Source organism: Leptonotus elevatus, chromosome 1, assembly GCF_054856555.1.
Source record: "Leptonotus elevatus isolate MCC_2025b chromosome 1, RoL_Lele_1.0, whole genome shotgun sequence".
In the NCBI taxonomy this organism is placed as follows: domain Eukaryota; kingdom Metazoa; phylum Chordata; class Actinopteri; order Syngnathiformes; family Syngnathidae; genus Leptonotus; species Leptonotus elevatus.
Genome location: NC_141239.1, coordinates 6951013 through 6963954, shown reverse-complemented (window position 1 = coordinate 6963954; position 12942 = coordinate 6951013). Strand labels below are relative to the sequence as shown.

The window sequence follows — 12942 nt, the reverse complement described above, 5'->3', positions numbered from 1 at the left end:
TCCCGCTCTTTCGAGTTTCCACCAAGGTACTCAGTTTTCATTGTTCTAAGTTGTGAAGGGTACCAAAATAGTCAGTGTGCACCATATAACCTTTCAGCACCCTGAAAGTGGGATACCAACTTAAGTGATGGGGTACCTAAAGCATCAACAGTGAATCATGAACTCCATATGATATAAGTATATATATATATATATATGTATATATATATATATATATATATATATATATATATATATATATATATATATATATAAGTAGGAATGGAATTGGAAGAACATGAAAGGTTTTTTTTTTCTCTCTCCCTTTTAACAAAGGTTGTCTTCTAGCTATAAACAACAACACACTTCCCTGCAATGCAGTTAGTATGTCAGCTTCTCTTTGTGGTATGCAGCACCAATATAAAGCAGAATATAAATGACGTTTTGCCCTGAGTGATCATAATCAATATAATGAATTAAATCAAATGAAAATGTCAAGAACAAAGAACAAAATGCTAATTCTTGTGTTTGTCTTTGTTGAATTCATTAGGCTTCTCACCGCATCCCGCTGCTATGATGCCACATTATTTATGTAGCTGATGCATTGCACCTGATAACCGTTTATTTTTTCCAAAGCTGAGCAACCAGCGGATGCTGTGGTTACCCAGTTTGCGGTCGAGATGTGTTACGTAGAAATCAAAACTGAAGCAGTTTTGTGTGGTACCATTTCGAACGTTAAAGTAATGTAAATATTGCCATACAGTGGATGACTGCAACACGTCCTTGTGCGAAGTAATTCAAGTGAAGTGTAGCCCGGGTTTGGAACGTTAGACCTTCGCTACCTCTGTATACAAGCAATTTCCATATTTTGGAATATATTACTACACTGCTTTTATGTGTTGATTTGGTAAAAACCTTTTAAAGTAGGAGGAGTTTTGGGGAATTTTTGCAACTTTTTGAAACCGAGGGCTACTTCTTGGGTACGGATTAATATGAAGGGCTAAATGTATGTTAATAATAATTCATGATATGTATCCATGTGAAGACACTGAATACGTTAATCATTTCTCACAGTAATTATCAGCAATGGTTTAACCATGGTATGAATATCAACACTTTTAAGTCACATCAAAAGGGACAAGAGAACAATGGGCACAACAACAGCTGTGTCAGCAACAGTAATAATACTCCAATTTCTATAAATCTATGCAAGTGTTTACATTTTTAAAGTATCACCTCTTCAAAACTCTGTTGGGTGACCGTCTGCACCCGGGCATGTGGCCATTGGGGGCTACCTTGTGCCTGCGGGCACCATGTTGGTGACCTCTCCTGGATGCACACATGAAGTGTCATTAGCATTGTAGAATAATTTTTTTTTTTTTTATCTTCAGAAGCCATGATAAATATCTTCCTTGAATTTCTACCCCTCTGTAAACTTCTTCCTCTTTGTCTCAGTCTCTGCGAAAGAGTAAAGTGGGCACATTCTGTAACTGGGGGGGGGGGAGTTTGAAGGTGTTCGATGCCACAGCGGAGCTCATGGTGACAATGGTGCCTTGGAAACACAATTGCGAGTCAAGAGTGTGTTGGGGGGAAGGTGAGCGAGGGGGTGGGAATAAGTGATAGCCTCTGGACAGATAAGCTCCAGGGAGGAAAAGAGGGCGTTAACGAGAGGGAGGGAGGGAGGTCGGTAGGAGGAGAGCGCGTCCGCCGGCTGGCAGAGAACAGAGGGAGCCTCTCTTCTTTCTTTCTCTTGGTCCGACTTGCCGGCTGCTGGTCGTCGTCTTGCTCTCGTCTGCTCGTGTTCCCTCGCCGGCTGGATGGAGGAGTTCCACCATGGACTTGGGCAGACGACGCGAGACGTGAGGATGCTCACTGGGGAGTCACTGTAAGCTGCTCGGGGAAATGTCTTTCTAACTAAAAGAGAGAGTTTCTATTTTTTTTTTTTTTTAAACAAGTGATGTTTAGTGACATGTTTATACAGTAGCATCCTCCTGATGGCTACAAACTTGTTTATTTTCTGTTCCTGAGGTGTACATGAGGAAAAAAAGCCCGCCTTACATGCTGTCGCTACCTCTGTCAACGTGTGTTTATATTTAACATTTTCTCCCCCATGTGGATGTTACCATGCAAACAGCACGCATCGCCTCTTCCCTTCACCCCCCCCCCCCCCCCTTTGCTCGTGCACTGTCTCCTTTAATTGTCTTAATGGCCTCCAGGTCCCAGCTGGGATACCCCATGTCTGTGTGTTTGCATGTGTGTGTGTGTGTGCGTGTCTGATGCTTTTTCTGGGATAGTGTTCCCCTGCTATATCCTGGTTTATTGTTAAATCCCCAGCTATATTTCAGATTTTTAAATTATCGTTTTTTTTTTTATGGATTTATGCAATCAAGTGCACTGGTACAGACAGCGTGGGTTTGATTCCCGGCCAGTGCATGCAAATATCCCCATTGTGCCACTAAACAAAGATGATGTTATCTTATACCCGTCCACTGTTTGTTCCAAGCCGAGATGAATAATGAGTGGCTTGCGTCAGGCATAAAAACGGTACGAAACAAGTTGGGTCTCAGCAGCAGCAGTATACTGGCAGGTCCAAATTTATGGTTGTTCAGTGTAGTACCACGTTGTCGCAACATGCTAGCACTGAGGTCTGCTGGATGTGCAGTAGATGAGGCGTAATTAAGAGCAACAAGAAAAGGCGGACATAGGTCAGTATCAGATTCACTGTATCACAGTATTGAACTTAAAGTTGAAAAATCTATTCCATTTTTAAACATCATAGAATATTATTTTAATTTTCTAAATATTAAAATGTAGTACAACAGTCAAATTATATATTTCTCAGGAAATAAATGACCTACGTCTCTTCTGTTTGCCACTTTGTGGAAAGCATACGACTGTTCCGTTTTTGTGTTTTACGGTTCTTTTGATGTCTTATCTGCGCTTTTGTTACATTTGATCGCATTCTTTGCAAGGTGACATTGGGGGTCATGAAAGGCGCCTCTAAATCAAATGAGTTGTAATTAATTAGCCAATGTTAGCCATGTTATCTGTCACGGTAGCAAGATTATTATTATTTATTTCAGCAATTGTTGACACGCGGACTCTGGTAGCCTGGCAAGCCACACCCACTTTCTTGAAGTGGCATCCATAGACAGCGATTTGGCACCGGCCGAAAACAGACCGGCCAATCAAATGAGTCTATTTGCGTGACGTCGTCTTCGTGAGCAACGCCACGCTGTTCGAATATCAAAACCGAGTGATTCATGACACCATGAATCTTCCAAGTTTTTCTTGCAACAACTACACGTCCGCTCTTTGCTTATTGGTTCATTCCACTGTCTGTTAGCTCAGGTTTGCCCCGCCTCCAGAAATGCGACTGATTGGGGCGGTTGACCAGACTCAACAATCCGGCAAAGCTGCGAGTGAGTCTGGATTTTCAGGCTAACATTAACGCTACCTTGAGTTTGTCAGAGTGTTGGGTAGCGCTCTCGTAAATGTGATATTGACAATTCCGAGCTCGCCTCACAAGTCAAAATGGCAGTCAACTCGTGAAAGGAAGCTCTCCATTCATTGAAAGTCATTAGACTTTGGATTGTTGTAATGTTGACGAGTGAGCATTATTTTGATTTCAAAATGTTGATAAAATGTTATTTGACTACTATAACAATTGGCTGGTTTGTATGCTAGTCACAGGCAAAAGCAATGCAATACGCCATTTGTTCCGTGTTAAGGAAGCATTTGCATTGCGTTCGTTGCATTGCAAAAATCTCAGAAATTCCCGGATGTTCGGAATTGCCAATTGTTAACTTTCTGGGGGAAAGATTGTTGGGCTCACTGAGGGAGGGCGTTATGTCATTTACTGACGAATCAAAATAAAAAATCAAAAGTAGTAGAGTATGCCTGTGACTGTTGAACAGCTCTGTTTGTATGTGTTGCTCCTCACAATGTGTCAAAGCAGCATTTGAGGTATTATGATGATTTCATTCACAGTACGTTAACTTGTCTATTGCATTTCACATTATACTGTATGTTAGCATTAAGATAGCTGACTTTCATTCGACAAAAAATTCATGATTCGTTTGAACACTATATAATAATTAGTACTTTGGAAAGTGCGTTTTTAAAAAGTTTAAATGTTTTCAAATGTATATAAAACAGTTTTATATGGTCCGTCAATATAATGTCGATTTTTTTTTTAGTTTTTGCGATTGCTCTGGAACGCATCCCGCGTGATAAACGGAGAGTTGCGGGATAAGTACTCCAGGATTTACCCCGCTCTCATACAATAATAGGATAGATCCTGCTTTCTATTTTTAGTTTATACACTACAAGCACTCCTAATCTGACAGCCTGCAGTAGCGTCTCTCGCAGCGATGTGTTTAGTCTGTCCGTGGCTGTCGGGTCGGAGCGGGAGGACACTTTTGTGTGGCCCGTCCTGCCAAAGAGAGATAGCAACCCTCCTTTTTTGACTTCTATCCTTTTTGTTTTTGCAGCTGCTGACCCACGTAACCCCCTGGCTCCCCTACCTCTGGCATTGTTTCTGTTCTCCGCCACCGCTTTTTTTGCTTGTCCCAAATCTATACAGACTTCCTCCCCCAGCAGTCTTTTAATGACTGCCCCTCTTAAGTTTTTGTTATTAATCTCCCCTGCTCCTTTCTCAGGCAGCAATTTGCCAAGCACGGGAAGGGTTTTCACGAGTATCACACTATGATGTGTGTCTGTATGTGCTGTTGCTGCAAACCCCCCCCCCCCTCTCCCCCGGTTCCACTTTGCACACAGCAATTTTGCAGAACACCGTGGGGAGGGAGTCAAGTGCCTCAATCATGAGACGATGTGAGCATTCATGTGTGCGGCAGAACCTGAGGTGCCATCGTGTCAATTAGCATCAAGCTAATTGACATATTGTTAAGTGGTGTCTTGTTTGAGTCTTTTCACGTCCCAGATAAGGCGATATCATTTTGACTATTGCTTAATAAAAATCATTAAACGGCCATGAAAGAATTACATCCTGCGCTTGTGCCGCTGCTAAGAATATATTTTTTTCGAACTTAAAGTTGACCTGAAACAGAAATAGTGTCTTCTGTTATTGCCACGGCAACCGTGTATCACCTACTTTAGTTTTAAGCCAATCGGGTCACTTGCTGACGTCAACGCTTTCAGAGTTGTACAAACTCTTGCTTGTACAAACAATATTGCTCATTAAAAGGATCAGTCAGTGTTTATTTCAAGACATACAGTTTTTTGTGTGACTTACTCATTGATTTGCTTGTCTTTGTTGCTTACAATTGATCATTTGATTGCTGACGAGTGGATTGAAAGTAGGTAATACTTTTTTCTGTAGGGAAGCCCTGGAGAAAAAACAAACACTTTCTCACTGCTACTTTAAACAAAATACTTACTGTAAGCTACACACATTTTTCAGGAAACACAATTTTTTTTTACCATTTGCATCATGAGGAGACGATTAAGCAAAAAAAAAAAAGAAAAGGCTTTGGCAATTATTTTAAGAGGGTGACTATGTCATTACCCGTCCTGTTTAGCTATGTGTATAGCATTAGTTTGTGTATTTTTTTTTTCTAAAGATACTTATTAAATTGCCTTCTATTTTGTATTAAATTTGTATGCGCTCCACTTTAATGCGCTTCCAGCTAGACTTCCTTGAAAACTGTACTTGATCCACCAAGCACTTAATTCCGGTCTTTCATGATTACATGTCATTCTCCGGTTAGCTTAGCCTTTGGCATTACTTCTCCAACTTCTGTTAATTACTCCTCATCATCCCTTTGTGAAAACAGAATTGTCAGAAGTGTATTTCCTTCACCGCCATGGCGGTGATGATTAACGACTCAAGAATGAGTCCGCAACGTTTAGCTACACGAGTTGCCAGCCGAAGCTTGTTGCTAGCTAGCTGGTGTGACGTAACATGCACCTAGCTGGCCTCGTAATCGCGTCCAGCCCAGCTCATCTTTTTGGGACCATCTCTGTGGTTCACTTTTTATTTTTATTTTTATTTATTTTTTAAATCTTGATTAGTTTTGCTATTCAGTGTGCATAAGTGAACTTTTACATCAGTTAAAATGCAGTGTAAATTCAGTAACAGTGTCGTGGGTTGTACCGTATGTTGAATGTGCAAGGAAGCAGTAGTGGTGCACCATATTTAAACCGACTTTGATTCCGTTTTATATCCACCGGGGTTTTAAAATCTGCCACTTAAATCTACTGTCTAAAAGATAGCACAGGCAAGCACTTGTAGATTTGTGCGTGTACGTGCGCGCAAGTGAGAGAGGAATAGACTTTGCGTTGGTGTGCGTAAAGGGCCGCTCAATCACTGTAGCACTAATAGTCTACCATGGCACTATCCATTTTTCACACCTCTCAGCAGTGACAAACACTTGCAAGTATGCATGTTAGTGTTTTGTGTTCGGCAAGTTTGTTTGCTAGCATGCTGCATTTCTTCCGTTTCATTTCCAAAGGAAAGGACAAAGATGGGGTCGTTTTAAGGAGGCCGTTTTTAGCTCTCGAGAGGACAAGCGAGTGTGAGGGGGCGTCGATGGAGAGACAGTAGCTCAAGTTTGAAGAAAAGGGTGTGGAAATTCTTTCAAGTCAATTTAATCCACATTACATGCATAGACAAGAACATTTTATGTTTTTTTTTTCCCGTGGCTGCACTGTGCAGATTTGCATTTATAGCTTCTTAGGGAATTTTCAAGGAATATCCCTATATGTGTGAGCTACTTTGTGGTGCTCACTAAGCGTGTGTTTCCAGTATAGAGCTGCGTGTGCATTTGCTTGTGCAGTGCAGTGCCGACCTGAGCTTGCATTGATTGCCGCATGCTGGGAGCCGGAGTGTTCGGTGTCAGCCTACAGACCATAATTTGTACCAATTGATGGGGCATAACTCTCTGTGGATTTAGTGGTGCTGTACGACAGATGGGAGCGAAGTGAAGGGGAAAGGATGTAAACTCACAGCGTGATGGCGATCGCTCTGTAACTGCCTAATAAGTACAATGCGTGAACACCACTTCTTTTCATCAAGCGAATGTCCCAGTCCCAGTATTTTGACATGCTGTCAGCAGCCAGACGGTTCAGTTTACGTCTAGCTCAGACATCCTCTCAGCCACCCAGGGATTCCCTCAGCGGGAATGAATGTCGGCAATGTAGAAAGGATGGCAGTTTGTTTAATCAAGGGGGGTGCAGCTGTTGCCACGAAGAGATGTAACATAAATGTGTGCGCTTGTGGTCGCATGTGAGGTCTGTTTATGCTCAGTCTGGCGCCCCAGTGCGTCCCGAGGAGTGGAACGTGGAAGAAGTGACCACTTTGTGAATCATTTTTCAGACGTCACTGGAATTAATCAACGTTGAGGAAACGTAGCATGACAGTGAAGGTTCGCGCTAATGAATTCAGTTAACTCATTCACTGCCATTGACGGCTATAGACGTCAAAAATAATTTAAACTATTTCTATTAGGTTAAAAAAAAGCAATATATATATATTTTTCAATTCATTCACTGCCATTGACGGCTATAGATGTCAAAAATTCATTTTAACTATTTCTATTTGGTAAAACATTTTTTTTTAAATGTTTTTTTATTTTTTATTCATTCACTGCCATTGACGGCTGTAAACGTCCAAAATAATTTTAACTATTTCTATTAGGTTAAAAAAAAGCAATATATATATTTTTTTCAATTCATTCACTGCCATTGACGGCTATAAACGTCAAAAATGTGTTTAAACTTTTAACTTTTTGTTTTCACTTTTGTCAACAGGAGTATGAAAACATAGATTTTTTTATTGCACATTTAGAAATGTGTGATTAATCGTGAGTTAACTATTGAAATCATGCGATTAATTACAATAAAAAAAATTAATCGCCTGTCGCCCCTAATTTTTAATAATCTTTATTTTTATTTTTAATGAATTTATGGCAGTGAATGAGTTGAAACTAAAATGTAAGTCAATAAGGTGCCTTTTGAGTTGTTCCCATTTTTGACCCAATATATAATTAAATAAATCTGAGATTTTTCCACTGAATTTTATTACGTAAATGTTATTAAATTACTTAATTTTTTTTCTTTATTTTTATAAAATATTTAAATTAACGGCAAGCAGACCCTGACAGGGTGGACAATGACAGGGTAGACATCATTGGCTAATGTTAGCATTAGCGGACCTACACTCAACAACATCATTAGTTAGTTACCGTAATTAGTTAACAGTTAGTAAGTTGAGTACTGTTTAACAAATACATTTACGAATTAGATCGAGTTTGCCGATCACTAATCACCGATCTTTAACAAGTCTGATCTGACGATCACAATTTTCGCCAATAGCAATTTTTTTTCTTCATAAAAAGCAGCATATACCTTCAATGTTCCAAATTCCAATCTTGTTTTATTGTAAAACTATTAAAGAAACCAACACAAATACTGCACATAAAGTACTGTATGAGTCATCTCACTGCAGAAAAGGACACGGATGACTTTATCAGAGGTCTAACAAGGGAAAATAAATCGTTGGACAAGATCGATTTTATTTTAAGGGATCAACCAATCACCGATCCCCCAGAATTAAGGAAATTGGGGCCGATATTGATCCTGGCCAGTCAATCGGTGCAGCCCTAGCGTAAATATTTGTTCTGCAACTGTCTCACCTCCATTGAAGAAAGACAAAATGCTGCTTGTCTTTCTAAAAGGCAGTTACGCCCGATGATCATAAAACGAGAATATACAAAATGAAAATGACTCATTTTATGAAACGACTTGATGTGGACAATAAAACCATGTGATTAAAAAAAAATTGTATCAAGTAACATTATTACACACAGCAAAGCAGTGTGTGGGATGTGCCAGAATTACATGCATCCAACAGAAACAATGATTTACTTTAAAGTGACGGAAACAATTACTGGTGTGTGTACAAATGTTTTTCCACTTCTAATAAAATCTCACTTTCATTCTTCTGCTACATTTTCACAAGGAATGAGTCATTTTGATCAGGACACCAAGTGCACTTATTAAGCCATACCTACATTTTGTTTCACCGAAACATACATTTTTCTATTCTAGAATCTTCCAAATTTGTTGTTTGTGTTGCATATAGGATATGAATACAGCATACTGTATTTTGCTCATGCACAGTGACATTTTAATATGAAAAACATAAAATATGAGAAATATATTCCTGGGGGTCCACCACTTTAGTAGGCTACATACCAGGACAATTACATTACTATCGCCTATTGTTTAATAATTTTTAGCATTCCTGTTTCTCCTCCATTACATTATAAAAAGATAAAATTCAAACCCGATATGCAAAACGCGCACAAAGCTGAGTGATTAACATAAGAATGATTTGGTACAAGCAACACAAACTTATTTGCTAAGAAAAGTCTCAAACTACCCAGCGGGTGCAGCACCACATTGCTCAATACAATTGGCATGATTCTTTTCCTCATGTTAACCTGGTTAGCAGTTGCTAGGCAGAGTTGGAGGACCGTGTGAGTTTTGCGGCAGAAGAAAGTAGCGATGCAGTGAAATGGGGGAAAAAAGGTAACGAAAGTAAACAACAGATGGCAGAAGCATGTTGCGATGAGTTGCAGCAGCAGCAGACGCTACGCCAGCCTCACTTGGGTGGTGGTGGTGGGGGGGGGGGGGGTCGCTGAATGACAACTATGACGACATGAGGTTGGAGGTCAAATGCCGCCTTGATGACAGCCAGTAATGCTGGATTGTCAGCCACACACACATGTTGGTTTACTTTGGCAGTGATGAATGTTGCATGCCGCGACCGCCTTTAACCCGTCTGCCAGTCATGAGGACACACACACACACACACACACATACGCGCGCACACACACGCCCATACAGAGGCAGCTGTCTGCCTGTCCCAGCACTGAACCCGCTCATGCTGGGGGGTGTACTGGGTTTGGGCGCATGTTTTGGCTACCCGTTGCCATGACCTCATTTGCGAGGTAAGAGAAAAAGCTTGAGTGGGAAACACCAAGGGAGTCAGAATTAGAGGTGTGTGTGTGTGTGTGTGTGTGTGTGTGTGTGTGGACCATTTATTAGTCATGTTGCATGCACATACAGTCAATTATTTTAACTTTAGGCTGAAAACATTTAACGTGTTTACATCAGAATCATACACACAACTTAGAAGATAATACCTAGACATTTTTCATAATTGGAGCATGTGACAGACGTCAAATACCTTCATTTTTTGGACCATTGGGAATGCAATATTGTTAGGCACAATATCAATGAACAGGTCTATTTTAAAATATTTTCATACATAAGGTGCTCCGGGTTATAAGGTGCATTATTTTTGTGAAGCATTGTATGTTTAATCGTTTATTGTAATTGTACCATATTTTAATTAGGGAATCCTCTCTTTTGAACTTCGCTAGTCAATCTGGTGACCGGTGGTTGTGTTATTACTTTGGCTAATGCTAAATGCTATCTTGGTTGACAGTTCAACAGCTGTAAACAAGACAATGAACTCACCATTAGCCAGCTGTTTTTGCTCAGTCCCAGCAGCTTTTGGAAGCTGGCTGCGTCGTTTACAGTTTACTTCCTCTTGGTCCCACATTGGAAGTATCAGAGGTGTGCATCGTCATTGATGATTGATGGAAGTGCCCACCTTTAGGCGTGTGCTTCAGCACTTTTAGCGAATGCTTGATAATGCAAAGCCTTGAAAAATGAAGTGAATGAGTGAAGCAGGATTACTTCTGTCAATCGCGGTGAGTACACACGGTCCTTCTCAATTCGTGTATCTTTGTGAGGCTTCGCATTATCAAGCATTCGCTGAAAGTGCTGAAGCACACTCCAAAAGGTGGGCACTTCCATCAATCATCAATTCCAGTCAATGACGATGCCCACCCCTAGGAACTTTGTTGGTTTTAACCGGCAGCCACAGCATTAGGCTAGTATAGGACTACATTTCCCATGATGCTTAGACACCGAAGCAGGAAGTAGTTCTAGTTCTGATATGAAGAAATCATAGACGTGTGTTAGTGATTAGATGCCGATGAGAATGACAATGCCAACAAGAATGGGAAAGTAAATGGGAAGGATTTTAACTACACACCGCGATGATATTGTCCAGCGTTGTAACATTGAAAACGCGCCACCAGAAATAGCTCACAATAAGCTAGCACTGGACAACATTTCCCAGGATCCTTTGACATGGAAGCAGGAAGTAGGTCTAGTTCCGGTATGACGAAACGCCTGCTAGCGATTAGATGTGTAGAATGTGAACATTATAGAAAGGAATGTGTATTAAAAAACGACAAACTGAAAAGATATAAGGCGGTCTGGATTATAAGGTGCACTGTCGATTTTTGAAAAATGTAAAGGATTTTAAGTGTGCCTTATGATGCCCCAAAATACGGTAATGGCGTTAAATGTCTACACTCTTTTTAAGTTTTGGGTTATATGTGTGAATATTTATACTGATTAGAGGTGTAACCAGCATAAAAAAACAGAACATTTAAAATCATTTCTCCAGATGTTTATATGTGGAATTGAACCTAAACTGTTGCTCTGGCCTCACTGTTGCAATGCTTTTGGAAGGGTGCGTACGTGCCTTTTTTGGGTTTGCATTATGAGTGAGGCATTTTGGAAATACATGATAATCACCCCCCTATTTGAGAAGGCGAATACTACACTTTGATGTAATGATGTTGGAACAATTTCTTTAAAAGATCCTTTTATACTGACAAGCCTATGCATGTGATGATGAGCAACAAAGCAATACACTACCAGCGTTTCCCAACATCACAGGCTTATGACGCTCAGCCATTACTATAGTTTCTGTTTCTTTGTTCTTCTACGAGATTCCTTTTGATGAGTGGTCCGATGCCCTCCTTTCAACATACACGCCACAATGTTGGCTCATTGTGGCGGATGAGGCAAACCCATGCAGTAGGTTGATGAGCCATTCGATACTTATGTCATTCTGAGGTGTGACTGTCTCTTTCTTGAAACCGTAAGCCAATATGTTAGTTTAACCATGTAGAACTCTCTACTATGTTTGTCTTTTTACTCAAAGATGAAGAAACAGTGCTGAAAATGTTCTCATTTGCATCCTGAATCATTCTGACATTTATGGCTGTGTCATCCAGTGTTTTTAATGTTTAATGAAAAGTGGTGCTCCCCAGGGTTTTGTCCGAGGTCCACATAATTTATATTGCCAAATTATCAAATCTTCTATGACCTCTCTATAGATATTGTTTAAAGCAAAACCTGACTTGGTGGTATTTTGGACATGTTGAGCCCGTCTTTAAGAAACATATAAAACAAATTGATTTGTTTTTCAGCTGGGAGAAAAAACAAACTGGTTTAAATAAACAGGGGGGGGGGGGGGGGGGCGTAAAAAGTGAATAACATCTGCCTGCAGTTACGCAAATCTCTTTTGAAATACATCTAGCCATCCGTTTCCTATACCACACATCCTGTTTAGGGTATTAGCCAAAACATATCCCAGCTGACTTACTTAGATTACACTCCAGACTGGTCGCTAGTCAAGCACATGGCACGTACAGACAAGCAACCATTCACACTTGTGCTGCTTGCACAGAAGTCAGACGAGTGAACCATTACAGCGTCAGTATATATATTTAAATGAAATGCCATCAAAAATCGGGCTCGTTATACACTTAATGGGTTGACTTTTTCAACCGTTAAAACTAAAACAGTTTATATAAATGATTACCAAGTTGTTTTCTTGTTATTCCTGAAGACTCCGTCAATGCTCATTAAAATTACATGGCCTTAACTGAAAACAGGCGAGTTGCAAATCCCATATATTATTGCACAAGAGAAATGTTTGGAGGGTTGCATGATCGAACTGGCATCGTTGCAGATTTGTTGGAGGGATGCGGCATGAGTCAGAGGAAGTGTATTTGTGTAAATGTGCCAGTCTGTGTATGTTTGTTCCTCCTTTTCATAACTTTATTCCCA

The 12942-nt window shown here is 40.3% G+C and overlaps 1 protein-coding gene across 3 annotated transcripts in view; it reads left to right on the top strand.

Annotated features, from left to right (window-relative positions):
• spsb4a (splA/ryanodine receptor domain and SOCS box containing 4a) overlaps positions 1–12942 on the top strand; it is an 87858-nt gene that overhangs the window by 36562 nt on the left and 38354 nt on the right. Inside the window, exon 1 of one of the 3 annotated variants that reach the window (XM_086072332.1) lies at positions 1693–1864. The exons of 1 other annotated variant lie outside the window; for it this stretch is intronic. The gene's annotated coding sequence lies outside the window, so the exon portion shown is untranslated. Of the gene's footprint in view, positions 1–1692; positions 1865–11228; positions 11372–12942 lie in introns of those variants that run through there. One more of the 3 variants, XM_086072708.1, reaches the window with a different exon arrangement.